The sequence below is a fragment of the Poecilia reticulata genome, chromosome 11 (genome assembly GCF_904066995.2).
Source record: "Poecilia reticulata chromosome 11, P_reticulata-male-v2, whole genome shotgun sequence".
In the NCBI taxonomy this organism is placed as follows: Eukaryota; Metazoa; Chordata; class Actinopteri; order Cyprinodontiformes; family Poeciliidae; genus Poecilia; species Poecilia reticulata.
In genome coordinates this window covers 9,760,389-9,783,690 of record NC_088840.1, presented here as the reverse complement: position 1 = coordinate 9,783,690, position 23,302 = coordinate 9,760,389, and the positions used below count along the sequence as shown (strand labels likewise).

The 23,302-nt window shown below is 41.5% G+C and overlaps 1 protein-coding gene across 1 annotated transcript in view; it reads left to right on the top strand.

The window, feature by feature from the left end:
- Positions 1-1,151: 1,151 nt before the first annotated feature.
- Positions 1,152-23,302, top strand: part of col8a2 (collagen, type VIII, alpha 2) — a 49,291-nt gene continuing 27,140 nt past the window's right edge. Inside the window, exon 1 of the mRNA XM_008421610.3 lies at positions 1,152-2,066. The gene's annotated coding sequence lies outside the window, so the exon portion shown is untranslated. The remainder of the gene's footprint in view (positions 2,067-23,302) is intronic.

Below are 23,302 nucleotides of genomic sequence, written 5' to 3'. Positions count from 1 at the left end.
ACTGCCTGGGACGTGTGTGTGCGGATCGAGGGATATGAATCGGTGGGTGTTGCTCAGATGACAGAGCCATTTTTAAATCAGTACCGACTGGGACATCTGGATGATTATTAAAAACATAAAAATTTTGGACAAAAATGGGGTATTCTGGGTTCCTCCAATGGTTTTGATGGCACTTTATGATCTCCTTTTGAAGTCTTTGCATCTGATCTATAACTCAGACTTATGGATTAGCGGTTCCTCCGTTGCACGTGATCAGAACGTACATAAGATGAAGAAGGCAGATGGAACATTGTTTATGGCCCACGTGCAAAATAATACACGTGGTGGAAAAACTAAGATTGTTGCAGAACCCTGAACACACCATCCCCACAGTAAAACATGGTGGTGGCAGTATCATGCTAAGGATTCTGTTTTTTTTATTGCAGGCACAGGAAGTCCCTCAGAGTTATTTTAAAAATAAAAATAAATACAAGACAACCTTTTAGAGGCTACAAAGATTTTGAGTCTCGGGTGAAAGGTCAACTTACAGAAAAATAGCAAATTCCAAATAAAAAATGTTGCACTTATAATCATCATATTTCATACAATTATCATATTGGAACAAATAAAGGAGACAGCTTGGCAGTGGATATAGTGGATATAGCTGCCCCGACTATACACATATAGTTTTCGGTAAACTTATGTAAATAAGTTTACGTAATGTAGCTGTATCCCTAGAGGCAAATAATAAAGCTTTTCCCATTTAGTGACAAAATAGAAATTGAAATCGCTTTTTGTCATGAGTTAACCTCATGTCGTGTTTGAATTATTCAAATAAAAATGACCACGAGATTAAAATCCTGACCAAGTAACACTTTTCACAGGCTACAGGGTAAAGTTGATACAATTAAAACTGCCCTCCCTAAGTTAAAATACATACATGGCTTTGGTTACAACAGTGTAATGTAATATCAGATCAATACACAAACCTTAACATGTTTTCTATTACAAAACAATAAGGCAGTTTAATGCCTGACCTGATTCAAAAGTTATGGCATCAGAAATGGAGTGATTTCTTAGATATGAGTTGAACAGAATATGGCCAAAAGACTCCAAAATTTTCTTTTTCATGTCTTTTTTTTTTTTTTTATTCCCTTCACATCATCCTATCCCACCCCTCTTTTTGCGGCTCCTGACCCACCCCGTCCTGCACACTCCCCTCCTTCCTTTCTGCTTTTACCCACAGACACTTGCTTTTTTGTATGAAAAGGGGGTTAACCCAACGAACAATCCAGTCTGTCTTTTCCCGAAATAAGCCAGTGGGAGAGGGATCGGTGGAGAGTAAGCCAGAGAGATTGGAGCAGAGAGGTGCGCAGCCTCTGGTTATAAGTCTCTGGAGTGGGACCCTGACAGCCTTCAGCCTCCAAACACACAGCCTTGCTGCTCGCCTGCCTGACCTGACTGACTGACACACTGAGTTTCCCTCCACTCCCTCTCCCTCTTCTGTCCTGCTCCTTCCCTCCTACTTTCCACCCTGGAGAGTGAGAGTGCACAGATTGGGAAGGTGCTCCTCAGACCTGCGCCTGGATCGCTTGAAGACAGCACAGAGAGGATTTTTCCCTCGTCCTTCACTTTCATCCTCTCCCTGGCTTTTGCCGTCTCTTCCAAGCACGTGGTTGGACTTTGTTTTTAGATTTTTCTCTCCAGACTCAGAAAAAAAAAAAAAAAAGTTTGAAAATAGAGTTTGCTTCATCTGCATCAGAGAATATCCAATTTTTGAGTTTTATTTATTTTTTTGGTTGTTTTCATCCTTTTTGTCTATTCGACTCTGCACTTGCAGCAGCACTGGACCAGTTTAGAGTGCCAGCTCTTTGCCCCGAAGGACGCCTCTCCTTATTTTTGGCTGCATGTTCACCGACTATCTGATACTGCCACATCTCATGGGAGACACGCGTGGCTGAACCAAGGAGGGCGGCAGAAGAGAGAGACCCACCTGAGGAGCACACCTACAGCTGCCCCGACCCACCTGCCCTACAACCCCCCCCCTCCAACCTTCTCCCCCGCCCACCCCCCCCACAGAGGGTGAGGTAAGCGCTACCTGTGCTCACATTTCCTCTGGCTCCGCTTGCATCCTCACGTCCTGTCATCATTCCATTTTATCACATGTGGCTGAGGCGAGCCGGGCCAAGAGAAACAGAAGGAGAGAGCAGGAAAGGGGGGAAAAAATGTATAAAAAACAGATTCAGCATCTCAGTCATAAGACCCGAGTAAATCTGCTCACCCCTAAGCTAGTGCACTAAGTGCAAAACTGGAAGTTTAAAAAGAACGTGGCTACAGTTTGATCACCAAACCTCTCCTCGACAACCTTTGTTTGAATGTCCTTATGGTACATATATGTACATATATGTGTAGCTCAGTCATCTGGAAAGTAATGGCATTCTACATTCTTCTTTGTGGCTGCAGATTCCAGCCCTGGACTTAGATGGTCTTCCTTCATCCCACACGTTTTGGGGGTGTCAATAATAATGATGTTAAGCAGGCGTGGCATGTCTAAGAACAGTGAGGCAGCAGGTTATGTTTAAGAACAGACGCGACGCAAATGCTCTTCAGTAGAACGAATCTCACACAAATATGTAAGTGATGGTAAAAAAAAAAAAATATATATATATATATATATATACTCCCATAATGCCAGAATTAACAACTGCTCTTATTTGCTTCTCTCCTTTCTCTCCTCCTCTCATTTCTCCTCCACTGTTGCTTAATTCCATCCATTGTGACGCCTCTGGCAAGCGACGCTGCATTCCTTCGGTAACAACATCCCTTCACCAAAAACTCAGAGAGGACAGATAGTTGTGACTCCAAGTCTTTGGGTGTCCCATATGGAACACAAAACGTCTCTGAGAGGAAGAAAGGGGGGGGGGGGGGGGGGAACAAAACACAGCTTTGCCAAGAACTCCTGTTACGATGACGGTTAGTGCGTCCACTTGTAGGTCACTGCATCAGGAAGCGTTCTAAGAAAAAGCCTATTGATCCCGACTTTTAACATCCAAAAAAAACAGTTGGCGCCATCCCTCTATTTTTCTGTCATGTGTGGAGAGAAATTGACTACAGGTGTAGAAGTGTGAGTCAACTAGTGCAAGAGTTTCTGCAGGTGTTTATATCTACTGTGACACACCAACCTCAAAGAATCTCATGCTTCTCGGGGTGAGACATGTCTGGCGTCCCAAAATCTCATTGCCTCGACTGAACTAATTCTAGGTTAACGAGTACTACTTTGTGCAATTTGTTGTAATAGTTCCTGTAGTTGTTTTTTCTTTCAAAAGACAAGCACATGGGTGATGCCACCCTGATCTGCTGTTGATAAAGCAGACCTTTGCTCCTGGCGTTCAGTGATTCACAGTCTCCACCGGGTGGAAGATGGCCAGCCGTGGTTCTGACTGGAGGCTGCGAGCAGCTCAAGTGTGCGCTCGTGCAAGCGATCTCTCTCTAAAACCACATATGCCAGGCTCCTACCAACTGCACATTCAGGCCTCTTGCGCAAAGTACCAAAGCGCGACCGAGCGTACACAAACAACAGTCACGCTTTATATTGTCGAGGCCACACGCGGTGTACTTTAGCTATTGTGCAGTGCAAACAACTACATGAGTTTAACACTCACTTTGAAAACGTTTATTTTTTTTTTTACATAGTAACACACCCCGCTTTGTTTTTCTCCCTCTATATCTGTTTGTCTGAATGTCTGTAGAGGGGATATCTTTGGTCTCAGCTGTCTCTGCACTGATGACCTTTCAAGCTCATCCTTTCTGGCTTGTAAAACACCCTGGAGTTTGTGACCACAAGGGGGCAGTGTAGCTTCCAGCTTCCCATCAAATACTCACTCAAAACACATGGCGTTGTGTACAAAAGGAGGATTCATGTTGAACTGATGAATATATTTAAGGTTGCGTCCTTCCGTGCTCACGTTCTGAGCGTACCAGCCACCCTGCTGCCCTGAGTCTGTTTGAAGGATGCAAATTTGCTTTTCAGCGTTTATTTCCTTTCTGCTCCCGTGAAATTTTTCTTTTTTCTTTTTGTGCTTTGCTGAGGTCCGTAATGCTTTTCCTTGTGCATTTCTGTTCAAGACTCGGCCAGCACATGTGCCTCCACTACTTTCAGCGTTAACAGGAAATGAAGGAGAATGCCAGTCATTCTGTAGCAGAAGCAAACGCCCTCCCAGCCCTTTTACTGTACTGGAATCCAAAACACCTCCTGAACGCAAGAACACACACAAAGAAGCATACGCACACACTTCTCTTATCAGAGTCTTTTGTTCCATTATGCCTCTCGGCGCAGAGAAAGTGAAAATGGGCGACTGTTATCGTTTAAAATCAGGCTTTGAGAGTGTTTTTTATTAAGTACATTGCTTTTTTTTTTTTTCCCTCCTCCTCTCCTTAGCTAGAATCTGTAATTTCAGCCCCAAATGTTCAATGAGTCTTCAGCGCACATTAGAAGGAATGCTAACCAGTTCTGGTGAAACACTGAGTGAGGAGCTGCAGTGAAGGGTGGTGGGAACCGAATGCAGGTTCTGGTCTTAATCAAGGCTTGGACCAAATCGTTCAAGACTAATAGGCTGGATTTGTTTTTCAAACTTAAAAAAGGAAGCGAGAAAGAAAAGACAGACTCAGTAAAATCTATAAACACTTTTTTTTTTCTTTCCTGTGCAGATGCTTAAAGGTTTACACTTTTGCTCCATTTGCTCTGTTTATTCAGTTTAAGCTTGTTTTTGCTCAACCGGTAGCCCTCTTGGCCTGGACAGCGAGATGACATATGTAGAAACTGGTCTGCATTGAGCCGATACGGTGAACCGACGCAAATATCTTCCCCTTCGAAATGGATGGGGCAGCTTCTTACTAGAGAGAAGCCGTTTTGACTCTGTGTGAGCCAAGGGACAAGCACACGGACAAAAGGGAAATTGAAAAGCAGAGTCTAATTATCTTTCAAGTGGAAGCTTCACTTATTGTTTTGTGATTTATTTGCCTGCTATTCCATATCTTCGTTTATCAATATCCCTCTCGTGGTTTCGGCCTCTCATAACTGTCTGGAGCAGAGGAAGTTTTTCCACTGGGTTGGCAGCAACAGGAGAATAGAGAGAGAGAGAGAGAGAGAGAGAGACAGAGAGAGCGAACAGTAGGGAGGCTTGGCAGACGCCCCTTGTTATTTTTCCTCCGCCTCCCATTGATTCTGTCAGCGCTTGGTTCGGTCTTAGACGGGGCCGCGAGAGCAGAATGGGTTGAGAACAGCATCTATCAGTCAGGACTTATCACTGGAACTCTGGTTGAACAAAAACTGTGGTCAAGGTAGAGGCTGTCAACACCACATCGCCACGATTTCCCCACCCCTAATCTTTTTGTTGGCCTTGTTACGATTGTCGAAGCAAATTTGTTTTCTAAGGCCAGATGCTGATTGTCATCACTGAAATGCAGACAAGGAACAGGATGCATTAAAAGCAAGGCAGTTTGGAGGCACATTTAAATTTCTTCAGTGGTCTTTTGTTTTTTTTCTTTCTTTTTTTGGAACAGCATCTTGCGTTTCCAAAGGGATCCCAGCACAAACAAAAAGCGATGAGAACTGCTCTGTTGGTCAGACAGAACCGCTGTTCTCAGTTAATGGACTGTGATATCTTCATTTTTACTGCTCAGTCCTCGTTTTCTTTGGTTTTCACTCATGCTGATTGGATGCTGTTTCCCTTGATATTTCCGCCGTGCAGGAGTTGAGTCCATAAAATGAGGGGAATCGACGACACAAGCTAAAAATGACTGAGTAGAAATTGGGTACTGGAGTGGATTTGACTGATTTTTCTTTTTTTTTTACCTCTTTGGTTAATTATTTATCAATCACACCAAATGAGTCCATCCTACATTTAAAGAAGCAAAGATAATCTCAACATTTATCAAAACTGGGATTTGTCAGGTGACCTCACCAGTCAGTCAAAGTAGGATTATTTTTATTTTTACTTGTCAAGTCTATTTCCTGCCAATATATTGTGTGTCAGGCTGTCATGGAAAAGTAAAGCACCCTGACACGATGGAGCAGAACATCATGAATTTTACCTCACTGATCTCAATATACATGACTCTTTTTAGAACCGGCTCACATAAAAAGTGAAAAGAAACATTTCTAAGCCGTGCCAGAACACCGGTGTTGTGCATCTGTGTTACTGTGTTAATTTTTTAATATGTGAAGTATTGAGTTAATATATATATATATATATATATATATATATATATATATATATATATATATATATATATATATATATATATATATGACAATTATTTTGTCAAGAAATGTCTCATTAGACATTATGATGTAGTTGTCCTTATTTTCACATCTGAAGAACAGAAAAAAATAATTTTACCCAAACTATTTCCCTTTACATGTTATAAGTCATACTTTTAAACCCACCCCGAGGAGCCTTAATGTTAGACATTAGTCACTTTAATCCATTTGTTTGGGTTCACAACCCTACCTTATATGATTTGTGAAACTCAAAACCCTTAACCCGTTCCATATTTAATCAGCCTAGTACTGGATTAGTCCATATTTGATCGAAGGCTAGATTAGCAAAGCACTCAGCTTGGTTGTGTGTTATTACCCAGGCCATTTTAGAGCGCATTGAAAGTGTGCTGTGCTGGCCGGTAATGGCAGTAAAAGCACGGGGTGTCTTATAAGCATTCAGTGCATGTGGGGAGGCTTAGTTTACCCCTCCTGTTTTTTTCACTATGCTACCTCATTGCCCCTCTGTTCACTGTCTGGCCAGGGTTTTGTTTGGGGCTTTCAAAAGCAGGACATAGGGCCAACTCTTTACGGGATCAACTACTCAGTATAAAACTCCCATTATCCCTCTTTTCATCATGTTACAGACAACCCTCCAAAGTCAAGTATTTATTTTTCTTATTTCACTTTTGATCCGTCATGGATATATATCTCCCTGATGGGTCGATAGCAAATAAGAGGTTGGGAACAAGTCCTCTGAGGCTGTTAGAAAAGCTCAAGACTCTGTTATTGTTCGGTCTGAACTTGAATAAGACGTGTGCGTAGGTGTTCATAAAAAAAAAGAAAATAAAAGAAAACGAGAAAAAGAGACCGGGGTTATTGTGGTGTTAAGATCCCCTTGGATCGGGGTCGTAAAAAGTTTTTTATTTCACAGAGACAGACTCTCTGGAGTAGGAAATGGATGCTTTGCAAGTGACACATGCATCATATGATCGCACGCGGAGGAATTCTCCCCGCTCTCCTGTCGAAGGAAACAGCTTCAGAAAAATATGTGATCAATCAACAAGGCTTGTTCCACCACTCATGTCCAAAAATGTACTTGTGCCTTTTATTTTCTTCAACAATTTCCTGTGTCAGACCCACTTAAATATGGCAGTTTCTTAATCTGCAAATAGTCCTGGAGATGACTGCCTGTGTTGTTCTCTACTAGAGCAGAAAATTCCAGACACCTTATTTCACTGGGGTTTTCTTTTTTAGGACGGGAACATTTTTATTTCCTCTCCATCGTACACAACTGACTGGCATCTTGAAGCACACAGAAGAAGAGGGGAATCTTACTTTATATACCATAATAGTGATAAAGAACAGTAAATATAAAAGAAATACAAAAAAACCAGCAGAATCAAGATAACTAAGAACCTATTAACTAAAATCTGGCTTACATTTATAAATACCAGAAGTGAACATAGTTTAATATCTGAAAGACAAGTACAGATGTGATCAACTTCCTCCTGACTAGCTCCACTCTGCCAGACTGACTGGTCAGCCCTGATTACAGGTTGATTTCTTAACCTGTAACGATAAATTATAAGTTCATTGTGAATTCTGCGGCACTTCTGAGAAGCTTAATAATAAACCATCTGGAAGACAAACCATCCGGCTTCCCAGATCTCAGTATTTTTTCGACTGCGGTTGTGTTCAAAACGTGTACGAAGCAGTTTCCCTGTAAAAACCGAAGGTCGTGGGTGGTTGCTTCAAGGAAAACATTTATATGTGAAGGCAGATCTAAACACAGAATTAATGATCCTGTGGTGTTTTGTGTGGGAAAGCAAAACAAAGAGTAAACAAACTGGTGGAAAAGTGGGCCTTCAGAGACAAACTCCGCAGAAATTTGGCATTGTTTGACACACATTTTTGTGATGTCTGAAATTCCATAAGTGATTGTCATTGCGCACAGTGTTTTCAAACTTCTACACGTGGGTCTAAACGTCTTTTCTTATTTAGATATATGTCTTTTGTTGGTGAGACCTTCAACCCCCAGGTTTGAGATAGTTTTTTACAGACACACTGTTGGAGTTTGGGTACATTGAATTCAAACACACCATATTTGTGACCTCCGTTAGCTTTCAAGACCTAGAAGTTGTGGGTATCTGAAGTGGTGGATAGTTTGGTGAACAGTAGGAGGCGCTGGGGTCACTTTTACAGCCAATTCAATGCTTGGTTGTTCCAGATGCTGGTTGGACTCCACCAAGGCTACCCCTTCTTCACCAATCCTCTTTGTTGTGTTTATAATCAGGAGCACATAGCGTCATGTTAGAAAACAAGGGAGTGCGGTTCAGAACCGCAGCACCCAAAATTGGCTTTGTGCAGATGACGTGGTTCTGTTGGCATCTTTAAGTCATGAATCTGAACAGCCCTGGCAGAGTTCCTAGTGGTTTTCCAGACCCCTCCTACTAATGGAAACCCAGGGACCGCTCATACAAACTAGTTGTTCATGCCTAGGAATGCCTTGGAATCCCACAGGTGGAGTTAAAGAGTGCTGCTGGACAGGGAGGCATCAGGAGTCCCTTCCCAGACGTGTCACTTCCATCCTACCTGATCTCTGAAGTAGAAGAAAATAGACAAACTGCAGAGAAAGACCCCTAGATGCTGCGGTTTTGTTAATTTTCCCATCGTTACCCCATACTAAGCACCTCATTAAGAAGTAACAAACTCCCCAGAAGTGTATTTAATTTGATCAATTGAGTGTGACAAAGACTTGAGTACAGTGGATTGATCAATTGAAAAGCAACCAAAACATTGGTTTTCAGAATTCGTTTCATCTCATTACAGCTGAATGCCTTTTCTCCCAGACTTTATGTTTGAATGTTGTGGCTCAGAAACTAAATCTTTTCTATGCAGACCATGAGCCGATTGACCAACTTGAATTTCATAGCGCAGTGCTCAAAGGCATAAATGAAAGTACAGCACAGCCATTCCTCCGAGGCTTTTGTCCTAATCATTTCCTGTAATCACCGGCGTAGTGAGGCGATAAAATGGAAAAGCAACTTTGGATTTATTTCAGCTCATTTGAGGTAATTCTTTTTGAGCGTTGCTTTAGGGACTGTGCTGTTGACTAAACCCCGGTCTAAGTCTGTGTGCCTGTGTGTATCTGCATAGTTACAACTGAAGTCCCCTTGTTTCGGTTTATCCCTGCTATAGATGTAATATGTGGCAGGATTAGATAGCGTACATGATGCAGTTTGGCTGCTTAAAAATGCAGCTGAAAATAAATTAGTTTCTCAAATAGTCCCATGAGGGGGTTACCGTTCTGCTTCAAGAAAATAATAATAATAATCAATTTAATTTGTACCACACTTTTCATTAGAAAAAAATCTGAAAGTGCTACACAGTGCAACTAAAATCGTAGATATAATCAACAACATAACAATCATGTGGAGGCAGAGTAGGCTTGCTTAAATAAAAAAGTCTTTAAGCCTCTTTTGAAGTCAACCAGTGGTTGCGGAGCTCTCAAATAATCCAGGAGACAGTTCCAGAGACGGGGGGCAGCCACAGCGAATGCCCGATCTCCCATGGTCCTTAATCTGGATCGAGGAAGGTGGAGGAAGTTGCAGTCTTGGTGGATGAATGTGGAATGAGAAGGTCCTTCAGATAATCCGGTGAAGTTTTGTTTAAACATTGATGGGTGATGAGAGCGATTTTGTACTGAATTCTGTAGGTGACAGGAAGCCAATGAAGGTCATGCAGTATCGGTGTAATATGGTCAGATTTACGGGCCCTCAATAGAATCCTGGCTGCGCTGTTTTGAATGTATTGAAGTTTCTGAAGATGTTTTTTATGGATTCCAATGAACAGAGAGTTGCAGTAGTCGAGCCTGGAGGAGACAAAGGCATGGACGAGAGTCTCGGCATCAGAGAAAGAGAGAGATGGACGAATTTTGGAGATGTTACTAAGACGAAAGAATCAGGTTTTAAATAAATGCTTAATGTGATTTTCAAATGTAAGATGAGAATCCATTCTAAGAAAACAACATGCTAAGCAGAGTTTCAACTGATTTTTTTTTTAAATGTAAAGAGAAAGACCAGAAATAGTTGCATTAAAAAAGACTTCTCTCTATCTCATTGTAAGCCTTTAACTTAAATTTCTCGGTGAATGGAAAGTTATGTTACAGAAGTACGGTATTCAAGTGACAGAGACAAGTTACAAATTGCTGTGAAAAGGCATAAAACTGTTGTGAACCTTCCTTAAAGTGCCAGACATGCTAAAATTACTCCAGGAGTGTATCGACGACTCATCTAGCAGGTCCCAAACAACCGTCCATAAAACATTTAAAGCACTGCAGACCTCACGTGTCTGATTATGTTTCAACATTAGGTTTAAAGGCAAAAACAGCGACTCCCTTAGGGCAACACAAAGGCATCACACTTGCTAAAAACATCTTGATAGCCCCCAAGACTTTGCTTGTACCACAACCAAAAGTTGTAGTATGATGACCTGGAGCTGATTAGTTGCTTTTGGACATCTGCGACTTGCCGTAAGTGGCAGAGTCATTAATTTTGTTCTATGCCACAAAAAATGTAAACTTTTTTTTTAAAGTGAATGAGAATGTCCACCCATCGACTCATGGCCGGAGACTCAGGAATACTTACGTTATTCAGCAGGACAAAATTTTGCCTCTGAATGGCTAGGAAGAAAAGAAGGTTTTGGTCTGAAGTTAAAATTTGATTCCGATACTGTGGCATGACCTTATACAGGCCATCCATGATGTTTTGAGAACAACCCAAGCTAAATTCTGGAGTGGGCCAAGATTGTTCCACAGAAATGAAAAATGCAGAATTGCCAGTAACTGCAAATGCTTGATGGCAGAAAAAGTATTAGGCTTAGGGGGGGAAATTACTTTTTCACATACGGCCAGGTCGGTCTGGCTGGGTTTCTCCACAAATAGATGAAGTCATCAGATGAAAACTGGAATTTCTGTTTACTCAGGTCATGCTTTGTTTAGTAACCTGAAACAAATGACGAGCAAAAACAGAAAAAAAAAATCTGTAAGAGAGGAAATACTTTTTCCACATCACTGCAAATGTTACACGGCAACACCGGTGTGACTGTGGAAACAGCGGTAAGAGTTCGACCTGTAACTGGTGGGTTGCTAGTTTGAACCCCAACTCTGTCCGTCTCAGTCATTGGTTTTAATAAAACCAAAGCTCATCTAAAAATGCATTAGCGTTTCCATTAGGCAAAGACCCCATGAAATTAGTCCAAAATACATACATGAGCCGAATGAAGTACGTGATTTCCGGTAGGCGATGCATTTCAGAGTTGGCAAAGTGAGTGAACACAAAAACTTCACCTCAAGCTGATAATAACCATGCAGGTCTGCAATTGTTTGAAAACTGAGAGAGCTACAGAAATACAGCCACCTCTGGAGGATGTTCTCAGGCCAACCAACATAATCCTTAATTACAGAGGACTTTGAATCAATTACCACTCACTTTCATGTGGTTTGCAGATGGCAATGCTCCTTCTTGCTCACCACACACTTTTCTTGCTCCTTTGTCTGCAAGATGCCTGAAAAGAAAAAGAAAAAAAAAAAAAGTGCAGCGTTGCCTCGTTGATAATTTGAACCAGAAAAATGGTCATTTCCTAACAATAGGGCTGGACTGTTTCACCAAGACAAACCCGTAACCAGCCCCAGCTTTGCAAATTTTGAGCTGGACCGCTCCCAACGCTGGGCAGAAACCGCACAGACCCTGGTCTTCCTGACATGTGGTGAAAGTGTGATAGAGGTATGGAAAACATGAGCAAGGGGGATAGAAAGGAGGGCTGACGATGGATCGAGAGTAGAACCTGGTGAAAATCGTATTTGGAACGGGACGAAATGATAGCAGAAAGCGGACGAGGATGAGTGAAAGAGCAGGAATGACACGAATCAGATGGAAGCGTAAAAGAGAGAAAGAAAAAAAAATCACTGCCACTTGATTTGAAACTATGTGGCGTCTTTGTAGTTTAAGCCAATGTCAACAGAAATTTTCAGGGGGTCATGTGTATGTTATAGACGCTGAGTATTTGCCACAGACTCATTGTTCATCACCCAGGTGACATACTATTCAAGCCAAGTGGCAGGGTCAGTGATGCCCCTGAAATCCTGCAATAGGATAAACGTTCAATGCCGACTTAAAAGTTGAAACCTTTTTTTTTGTAAGTGTCAAGCAATAACTCATTTTGTCGCGCAATGTAGGATCCATCCATTCTGCTGTTGTCAACGTTATTTACAGAAGATTAGGCTTCGTCTACGTTATTTTCTGGCTATAAGGTAAGCGGAACGGATGATAGGGAGCGAGACTAGGATGCACTGATGTCTGCCAGATTGTTGCATTGAGAGGATGTGTTTTGAATACTATGTCCCTGTCTTGTGACCGCCTCCTGATTTAAACCTCATGCTTGAAGCAGAGACGTCAAAGAGAAAGCAGGAGTAGAAAAGTTCTGAGGGCCGCCGCAGTATTGAGAAATCTTTACATTTTCTCTTTCTTCAGCACTTCCACCCCCACCTGGCACTTTGAAGGTATTTAGTTTTTCAAGCCTTCTGTTTTTTACAACCTGTGCCTGCTGGAGGTTCACTCTCACCCCTTTTATCAACGTCAAATCCAGCTGCTGTTTTTGAAAAAGAAGCAGAAAAGAAAAGAAAGATAAGGCAATAAATGATAGGCTGATAAATGTAGCGAATAAACTGGCAACATGTATGCGCTTGTGTTGTTTACAAAGGCTTTAAAAGTGTTGGTTTTACAATCTGATAACTTGAATTTGATGTAATTTTTATGGCGGCCCAGAATTTACAAATCATGCATTGGCTGTGGGGTTGGCCTTCTGCATTCTTGCAAAGGATGTACTTTCTTTTTACTTCGGGAATGGTAGAGTCTGGAAGTCCATGTCACTTAGGTTGTAATCCGTAACCTTGCCACAAGATGTCACTAATGTGCACAACTCAATAGCCTATTTAACAAAAACACTTCAGGAAAAGAGTTGAGGAGAGACACCTTCTGGATGTGCCTCTATGATTTCTGAATGAAATCACAGTGCCAACATTCATTTTGGAGCCCATATTGGTAAGACATGAGATTAGAAGTGGACTCCAGATCGGATTATAGCCCGTAGTTAGTTATTTTTACTAGTTCACCCTTTAAGCCTGGGTAAAATTTGTGGGGCTCGCATACAAATGTTAGTTGGGCAGACAGCAAAAGCATCCCCTGCTATGATTTTTGCCTCTGTGTTGCAATTATTTAAGGTTTTCATTTGGTACATATTAAAGTACATATTAAAGTTACCAAACGCAATCCATCAAATCCTTGAAACCCTTTTGCAACTGGCTTGCAGATAAGAAGAACATAAAAGTTGCAAACCTTTCTTTAGTGCCCAGATGTTTTCTGTTTGCAGCATATAAAAACCGGCATCTGTAAATTAAAGAAATTTGTAAAGTATTAGAAGCACTTGGAAAACCCCAGATCTGCATGCTTATTACTTTTCTGACAGAGGATCAGTCATGACATTTCTTCTAAAGGGATGCAGAGTGGAAAAAGCCAGGTGTAACAAAGTAAAAATCTACCGACTTGTTTTGCTGAGGCGGTACCAAGTCCAAACTCTTTTGCCAATTGTAGGAAGAGTTCATATTCCCCCTCCAAGTGAATACAGTATTCTTTAATAATTTCCTAATTATATTTTCCAAAGGGGGGTATGTATATATACACATTTGCCACAGACAAATACACACATATATACATATATGTGTGTGTGTCCTGTAAAAAATAAAAAACAGGCTCTCTGGCATCTTTCTCTGTTTCCCCTCTTGTTCTCACACTTAACACTCTTGATCACAAATGTCTATGTTTCTATTTCTTACTTCTTCCATACTCATATGGGTGGTTTTAGATGACAACTCAGGTATTGCTTTTATTCTAATACCACATCCATACTTAAAGGAAATCTCTTCGTTGATGTTTATGCATAAATTCCGAAGAGCCAGTATAGAAAAATGGGAAGGCTTTGCCAAACAGAAGCAGTGATTTAAAGATTGAGGGTTGTTGAAAGGGGAGTACTATCTAAATTGAGATTGTAACCAAACCACGTGCTACTAGGACGTCAACAAACCGTAAAATATATGATGCCGTATATATACCGTAATATATATGGTGCCTTTTTGTTACTAACAGCGTCTGTTTGTGTCCCTTTTGGGCAACTTCACTTCCTAGCAGTTTGAGTCGCGTCTCTTCTCATTGCCTGTTTCTGATTCACAACTAAATATCCTTGTCAAAGAGACAGGGTGCCTTCTATCCTTTAATGCTGGAACAACCCTCTGCAAATCTGCTTCATTTGGAAATGTATACATATTTTAATGCATTAACTCTACAGACTTTTAACAAGGTGTAGAACACATGACCCTAGAACAGAAACCCCTGTCCTCGACGCGGTCATTACGGGTTCGAGTCCCAGTCAGTACTTGGTGTATTTTATTCTTTGTTTTATGGTGAACACAGAATAAAAGTTCACTGTATGCACTAAATAAGTCCGTCATCATAAAAAGATAAGTAGAATTGTCCTGAGTCCTTTGGGTCAAATTTATATGGGGTGAGGAACAAGATGAGCTTGAGGCTTTGGGCTCCTTGCGGGTCTTTGTGGAGCTATCCAGTCACACCATGGAACAGAATACTTATATATTATAACAGCAATAAGACAAGCAAACTGCACTGAAGGGTGGGAGGCGACTTTTCTCTTTGCTGTTTCTGTTAAACAGAAACAGCCAATGAGAGGAGACTTTCTGGCTCAAACTGCCAGGAAGTGAAGTTGCCCAGAAGGGACAAACACAGACTCTATTTGCGCCTAAACAAAAAGGCACAAACAATGCATATTTTCCATTCCTAGATTTCCATTTTTTAAATCTAGCTGAGCACACAGTTACATTTTTCTCTTTTTTTTTTTTTTCTCCTGCAGACCAGCTTTCAGTAGATGGTATTTTTTTTGCAAACCGCTCACACAAACAGTTACGGTCTTTTGGAATTTCGGGAAATTCTCAAAATGTATATTTGTATAATACTTATATAAATATATATACAGTTTTCCCTTTTGCATCAAGATTTGGCACGAAAAGCACCTCAGGTTTGGTCACATTTATCAATCTGTTGGGTCGTATCCAATTATAAGAGGCAGAGCACACCATGGAGAGGTCACCAGTCAGTCACAGGGCAACACAGAAACACCACAATAGAAAACCATGAACTCACACATTCACTCCTAAGAACAATGCAGAGAGACCAACTAACATAAAATACTTTTATTGGATAAAGTGGAAGCACTTAGAGAGAACCCACTCATGGTTGGGGAGAAGATGTAATCTCCACGCAGAATGACTCAACGAAGCACCTTCTTGCTGAAAGGCAACAGTGTCAACAATTGTGCCAAGATGTAGCCCAAATAAATTGTAAACACAGTATATTTTTGTTTTAATGAAGCATTTTATCCAGTATCCAGGGTGGAATTATTAAAAACCATATTTTTTTGTGATTTCTGTGAGAAAGAACTGAATTAATTTATTGTGGATTTTCTCCAACCCAGATAACAAAACTATACATTGCAGAATTAGCCAGGCAGGGATTTTGCTGGAGTCAAGATAAGATTTCGAAACCCCAGAACAATTGTTATGAAGCATGGCTGTGCCAACATTATGCTCAGGGTTATGCTAACAACACAGCCGCATCGCATTAGGCATGTGAAATAACAAAGACGTGAAGATGGACGACTTCAACTTACCAGATATACATACACAGATATTTATATATCTACCTGATGTGAGTCTCACACAACCAGACTCACACACCAGGCTGTGCTGATGTAGATTCTCATTGGTCCAGAACCTGACAACCCTAAGTGTTTAGGAAGAAGGCAACTGGAGTTCTTGTCTTGTTTATTGGAGACATTCTTTCAAGCCTTTTGGCTTGTGTCTGGAACTGTGTGTTCCATAAAGAACAAAGATCCAAAATAAGCTAAGGGGGCTTGTTTGTCCAAGGATGCTAAACGTTTCTGCAAAGTGGGCTGCCTTTTCATAAGCTATAATAAGGATACACCAATTTAGCGTATTTGTTTTAAAGCTGGATGAAATCAACGTTCTAACCAACTTTGAAAGGATGTTTTTTTTTTCTTCATTTGCTTATTGATGTTGCCTTTTGTGGTACAAACACTTCACCAGCTGTCATAGTGATCTTGCAAAGATTGTATTTGACCCACAGTTTCAGTCATGTTACTAACCTTATAGGCAGGTTTACTGTTTAGGTTGTTTGTAAAAGAGCTACTGTGCTACATAACAGAGGACCAGAGCTCCACCAGGCAGGAGTTTGAGGCCAGATCCTTTTTTTTTTCTTCGCTGCAGTTTTTCCATGTTGATCACTGGTGCATGTCGGACCATTGGGAGAACAACGCAAGGGAATGTACTCGGCAGAGTCTACATCGATTAATCTGCTAATCTACTCCATGTGACCCTCCTCCTGCTTGCCTTTCACCCCTACGTATTACACAGCTCAAAATACGATTATTGTAATGCTGCCGAGGTCCTAACATTGGCCAAATATTTCCCAGGCCAGCGAGACACAACAGCACCCTCCAAGTCTCTGCTTGTCTGCTTATTTAGTTCAGCTTGGCACATCCGAATCCCGCGTCTTGCTAAGTTCGTCTAACATTTTTGGTACGTCATGGCTGGGTTGTCTTTTTGGCAGCACGGCGATCCTTGTCCATCATCTGTGAAATACATAAAAGTTCGTTTTCCCAGTGCTGAGGCTCAAACTTTACCCCTTTAAATATTGTGAAGGGAAAGTGCAAAGGCCCGACTCCTGCCTCGTCTGCAGCCTCAGATGCATTTCATCCTTTGTGACTCTTGCATCTTTTCTGCGTTTCTCCAGCGGTGCATCACTTGCTCCACAAAGCGGATCTGGAATATGTCTGTAATTTTTTTTTAATTTTCTCTGCCATAAGAGTGGAGTCCACTCGGTAGAACAAAGTAATTCCGGTAGTACAGAAAGGCAGCGCAGACAGGGAATGTAATTAATTGGGTTGTTTGTTAACTGATGGCATCAAAAGATATCGAAATGGAAACTGCCTGGGCTGTCGTGATAAGTGCCTTAGTGCTAAAACACTTGTTCTCTTGACTTATGATCATTTGGGAAATCAAATTCTGAACCCAGATGGTAAAGTTTTTTGTCTCCACTATCAGTCTAGACTCCATTTATTTACACATCTGTGCTTGCCCGATAAGCAAATTGTTGCCATTACCATACGGGTGCGAGAGGCCAGTTGTGTTTTTTTTTCCCTGAAGAGTAGGTAAATAAGCAGTGAGAGGGAGAAAGAAAGAAGGAAAGAAAGAAAGAAAGAACTAGAATTCACCAGCAAAAATGAGTGCAACCACTGTGGGAGATGTGGTGAACATCAAGAAGTGGGGGCGGATGGTTGGATGGGTGGGTGGGGGTGAGGGTTGCGGAGGGAGAAATTTGGCATCACTGATGGAAACGAGGTCTGGAATCGGCTCTCGCTCACATATAAACACACGCGCGCGCACAAAGAACGGAGCAGACAGAGGCACCCACCACTTAAGCGACATTGCAATAGCCATTTTAAGGAATTCCTATAAAAACCACAGACGTTATTAGACCTTGTTGAGGAGAGAAAGTTATGACAAGGACAGGTTAGGAGTACAGGAGTAAGAGGAAGAAAATGCAAGAAAAATAAGTCAGACAGTGTTTGTTTTTCAGTCTGCTTTTTTTGTCTTTTTTTTTACTTTCCTGCATTTCAATGTGAGCAGAAACTGAGATCTTCTGTCTGGGGAAGTAATTGGTGGGTGAGAAGAAGGTGTGAATGCCAGTCGGTAGTCAATTTAGACCCTGAAGAGATGCGTACAAAATGTTTTAAAGTATGTCTTTGATTAAAAAGTTATTTGCAGTTGTAATTTTGTCTGATTTTCTTGCGATTTTCTTGCCATTTTCTTGTCATTTTTATTCGGTACAGGCCCAAATTAGTTGGTCCTAAAGGCTGAAGCTCAACGAGAGGTTAAGATCAAAGAGGATGTTTTAAAGTCTCACAAACGTCCCAGTAACTATACAAAGACATGTATGTGAAACGTGCGTTGCAGCTCCTCTGTCATTATTTCCTCCTCCTCCTCTAAACTTATGAAGTAGTATTAGTCGTTCCTCTCTGCCTTGATTGCTGTGTTTACTGTACTATTGCAAACCACACATATGATGAAACACCATGGCGCATGCTGCAGTGGGAGGGCCTTCACAGGAGCTCAACTCTGTGTGTCTTAACGTTGAAGACCGTAATCGAAAACAAACATCCCGAAACCACGTGACCGACGGTTCAACTTCAGTCCGACCCTTAAACATTTAGCATAATCTGTAAATCCGTGTAATTGGCCACGTATTTTCTGATGCTGAACCTTTTTGGGTAGCTTGTTGCCAGAAGATGTTGGGAGAGTGTTTGAACCGTTACATTTGCTTTTTGCTTTACTTCATAAAACCATGACTTATCGTACCAACTGACCGTTTTTAGACGAACTATCAACAACCAGCACCGACCACCGACAATCACCTCCCGTCAAAATCTTTCAGGCTAGACCGTCGTGCAACAGGAACAGAAGGGGGGAGTTTATCTGTCTTGTCTTGTGACCTTAAAATGTCCACTCAAAGCCAAAGACCACAAATGCATCAATGCATTCCGTTGACTGTTATTCTGGCATTATGTCTGTTTGCACTGCTCTCAACTGAGGAGCTATGAAAAACCGTCTAAACACAACTATTTCATACCATGCAATCCTGAGCCAACATTAGCAGAGCTGAATAAGTGCAAATATGGCGTAGGCCAAAGCAGATGTTGGAGACTGCAGGTCTCATCTCTTTAGTTGTTTTTTTTGACTGTCTTGATTTGTTTTGTCCTTTACTTTTTAAAATGTGTTATCTTTGTAATATTCATTTGAGGAGGGGGGTGGGGGGAGATCACCAAATAAAAAAAAAACAGTCACTTTCTTAACTTACAGCAAATATTATCAGTCAGAATGTTGATAAATGTTTATCCCTTCTGCTTAAATAAAAGCCTTTTTTAATGTAAAGCAAGCAAAAGTAAAACAGATTTTCTTTTGTATCGAATAATTTTGACTCACAACCATTTTTCAAAATTGAACTTTCGCTGTGCAATTCTGTTTTGTCTAATCCATTTTTGGAATAAGTAATGAACTGAATAGCAATCCTTCAAGTGTTGTTATACATATAATCTAACTTCACTTTTAGCCTCTACTCAAAACGTATAAGAAAAAATATGTAAAACCTCCTATACATCACGTTGTTCCCATTTAATTAGTCAGAAGTTCAGAAACCATCTATTGTTTTTCTTCTACTCTACGGTCATACACTGCTTTGTATTGCCCCAAAAGATAAAATCCCAACAAATACATTGAGGTTTGTGGTTGCAATGAGACAAAACTGAAAATAATGTTCAACAGGCACAAATAGGTATGAAAGGCACCAGGTGTTTTTGTGTGATTTAGGTGAACTGACTCTTTCAGTAACCATGACTACCCAGTTAAATCTAATTGAATTATTGGTTTAGAGCTTATTTCTTTTGTAGCCCTTCACCACATTTCCTTACAGGTACCTCCAACACAAGAACCTTGTTCTTAAACTGATGACTTAAGCACAAGTGAATGCCCCAGTCTGATTTGTTTTCCTCTTTAAAATACACACACACACACGCACACCCACACGCACACCCCCACACGCACACACACGCACACACACGCACACACACGCACACACACCCCCACGCACGCACGCACACACACACACACACACACAAACAAAGGGACTTGAGGTTTTCAGCCATACAACTCAAAACCTAAATAAACACGCAGGCTTCCAAAGCATACACAGTCGCATTAGAGCGTCGCGTCAGACAAGTCCCGGAGTTATGCTTCCTCAGCAGTGGATGAGTGATTTGAAAAGAAAAGCGAGGTTTGTGGGTAAATACTGCACATACGCGGAGGCACTTCAGGTTCAGCGGCGGGCTCGCGAGAGATTGTTCGTCTTGCTCTTGACGGATCAGGAAACCTCAGTTTGATAGCCATCATTCTCACATGCTCTTTAACTACCTCACAATTACAATTCCTCCTTCGAGCAGAGATTTCAGGTCTGTTCGGCGATCCACATGATCACTTCCCTCCCCTCTGTCAAATAACCCCTTTTATTCCTCTGCTGAAAAACAATGGCAGAAGTCCTCCATCTGGTTGTAGTTTGAATCCTGTGCCAGTTTGAGTGGGCGTGATACAGAAACCTCGGAGGGGCTTGGGAAAACATCAGCTCACAGTCGAGAACACTGGTTGCATATTTCGAGCTACTGTAGCAACAAACATGCTCACTGAAACTTACTCGCAGGCACACGGACTCGTATGGAAAAATGCAAGGCCGTAGCTGCTTTTAAGGCATTATTGTGTGAAATATGGGTGACTTAGTGTGTTTTTGGGACGCCTAGAATGAGAAGACATTGTGTGATATGAGAGATAGAGTAAAAGTACCTCATGTTCCGGACCAACGGGAAGAATAGCGATGGAATGCCCCATAGTTTTTTGAATGGATTTCGTCTCACTACACCTGTGGAACTAATAGCAAGCCAGTAAAGTCAGATGAACTATGAAAATATTTGCTGGAATGAAGGTTCTGTTTGGAGGTTCATGCCTTTGGAATGGCGCTCTGTTTGGCCAGGTACTTGGACTACCATTAAACGGAAGATTTTGAGAAAAGTCTCCAAAACTCCATCTATTCTATATTCATTGTTTCTGTTTGGTGAACCGTAGCCAGATTGAATCAAGTATGCAAATGCAGGCTTTGCTCACGATCATTAAAACCTTACAGTGCACCCAACTGATTTAACATGTTTTTTTGTTTTTTTCCACTCCTGAACAAAATACCTCAGCAATCTCGGGGAAAGTGACCATATTTTAAACTAAATGAGGAACATCAAGCTGCGTTGTGGATTTAGAAACATGTGTCTCCAGTGTGCACAAAGCCTTTTTTAGAGCCAGATGAAGTGCTTCAAAAATGCATGGCTTTCTTGCTAAGACACTTTTTTCTTCTTCTTCTTTTTGTTCTCACCCGACAACAGTGCTATGCCAAAGGTTTTACGAGGGCAGCGAGGACAAGGAGCCAGAATGTGGTGTGGAAGTGGTCCTGGTAGCATTAGGGGATTGGTTGAGGCTTTCCACTGATGCAAACACTCCCCTCTGCTTCTCACTCCGTATTTCTTTGAAGTCAGGGATGATTTTTCCTTTTGGCCTTTTGCAAATGTGGAGCAACATGAAGCGGTTAGGCCCGCAACGGATTCCGTTACAGTGTATGTGTACATGTCTCTTATTACATCATTTTCTTATTATCTGCAAAAGAGACAACAGTGTTTAACTGCTGCTTGCAGTTCCAGTTCTACTTGCCACCAATGTGTCTAGCCTTCATCTCTGAGCCGCATCAAAAAGATTTGGTGCAGAAATTGTGAAGCTGAGTTAGTTTGTTGTAGTTTGTACAAGGTTTTATAATCAGTTGGCAGGGTTTTTGTAGGTTTTCCTGCAGATATCCCTGGTTCTTCTCAGATTCATGTGAATCACTTCTGCCCCTGGACAGTTTGCCAGTCTATCAGTGTGTGTGTGTGCATGCGTGTGCGTGTGCGTGTGTGTGTGCGTGCGCGTGTGTGTGTGTGTGTGTGTGCGTGCGCGTGCGTGTGTGTGTGAATGTGTAAAGTGCTTTGAGTGGTCAGTATGACTGAAAAAGTGCTAAATAAGTTTAGCTCGTTTACCATATACTTTTGAGTTTTTTCCTCAATAAAAAAAGTTTATTGCATAAACGAGTTCATACTCCTGAAAAAGTGACTAAATATTAAATTCTATTTGCAAGCAGATCCTAAACAAACTTCACTTTGTGTCTGATAAGGAAGCTGGACAGGGTAGATGAGCGATAAGGGTTAAAACCATCAACAACTAACAGCGGCTGACACCAGACGTGACCTTTTGAACCTCCCAAGCACTTCGTAATTGGGTTACATTTCCGAGGTCACAATTGGTCACGGTGAGCGCACAGCTGGAAGTCAGAAGGCAGTGATGGTCTGGTGGCTTTTGACTGACGGATGCTTAGCTGGTGGCTAAATGCCACCTTTAACAAAAAAAAAGAAAAATGGTTCAAGGAGACATTAAACTGTGCTGGGTCAGATTCCTTCCAACGGGGAAGAATGCAAAATTCTCCCAGAGATCTGTGTGAAACGAGTCATGCACAGGAAAGCAGCAGAGTTTTGGGTCTCACAGATACATCTCCCAGCAGTAATGTCAGTTCGTGCGCGGTCAGCTGACTGGAAACAAAGCCCGGTCTTTATTTCGCTGTACCTTGGTCACCAGAGCAACCAGTGGGCAGACTCCTTTAACTTTGTAGATCAAGCTCCTTCTAAAGCTGTGGCTGCGTGCTGGGCAACCCTATATCACACAAATCATTCCCTCACTTTGACTTTCATCTTTATTCAACTTTGATATCAAAGACAGAATTGCTAATGTGGGAGGAATGAAAGAAGGAAGGGAAAAGAGCTGGAAATGTGGAGGTTGGGGGTCGAAATGGGGAAATAATTGGGGAAGTACGGTTTCCAAAAGCTGCATCTTTTTTTATTGAGCTGGGAGACGGCATTCAGGTTTGGAGATCAAACGTTTGTCGAGTTTTTTTTTTTGTTTTTTTTTCTCAGACCACAGGGAATGAAAGAGCTGAGGTTTCCTGTAGCAGCCTGTGCTCCGTTACCCAAAGATGCCGAGCAGCTCTCCTTTGCCAACTCTTTCCCTCTTTCTGCAATATCTCTCGTCATTAAACAGCTTTGTCAGTAACTGGATGCCAGTTTGGTTTTTTTTGCGAGACTTGGTGAAAGCAATTTACATCGTTTAGCAAGTATGCAGGTAATATTTTCTCCTCTGGAAGAGTCAAGAAGCAGAGTGCTAGACCTGCTGCTCATGTAGTCACTGCT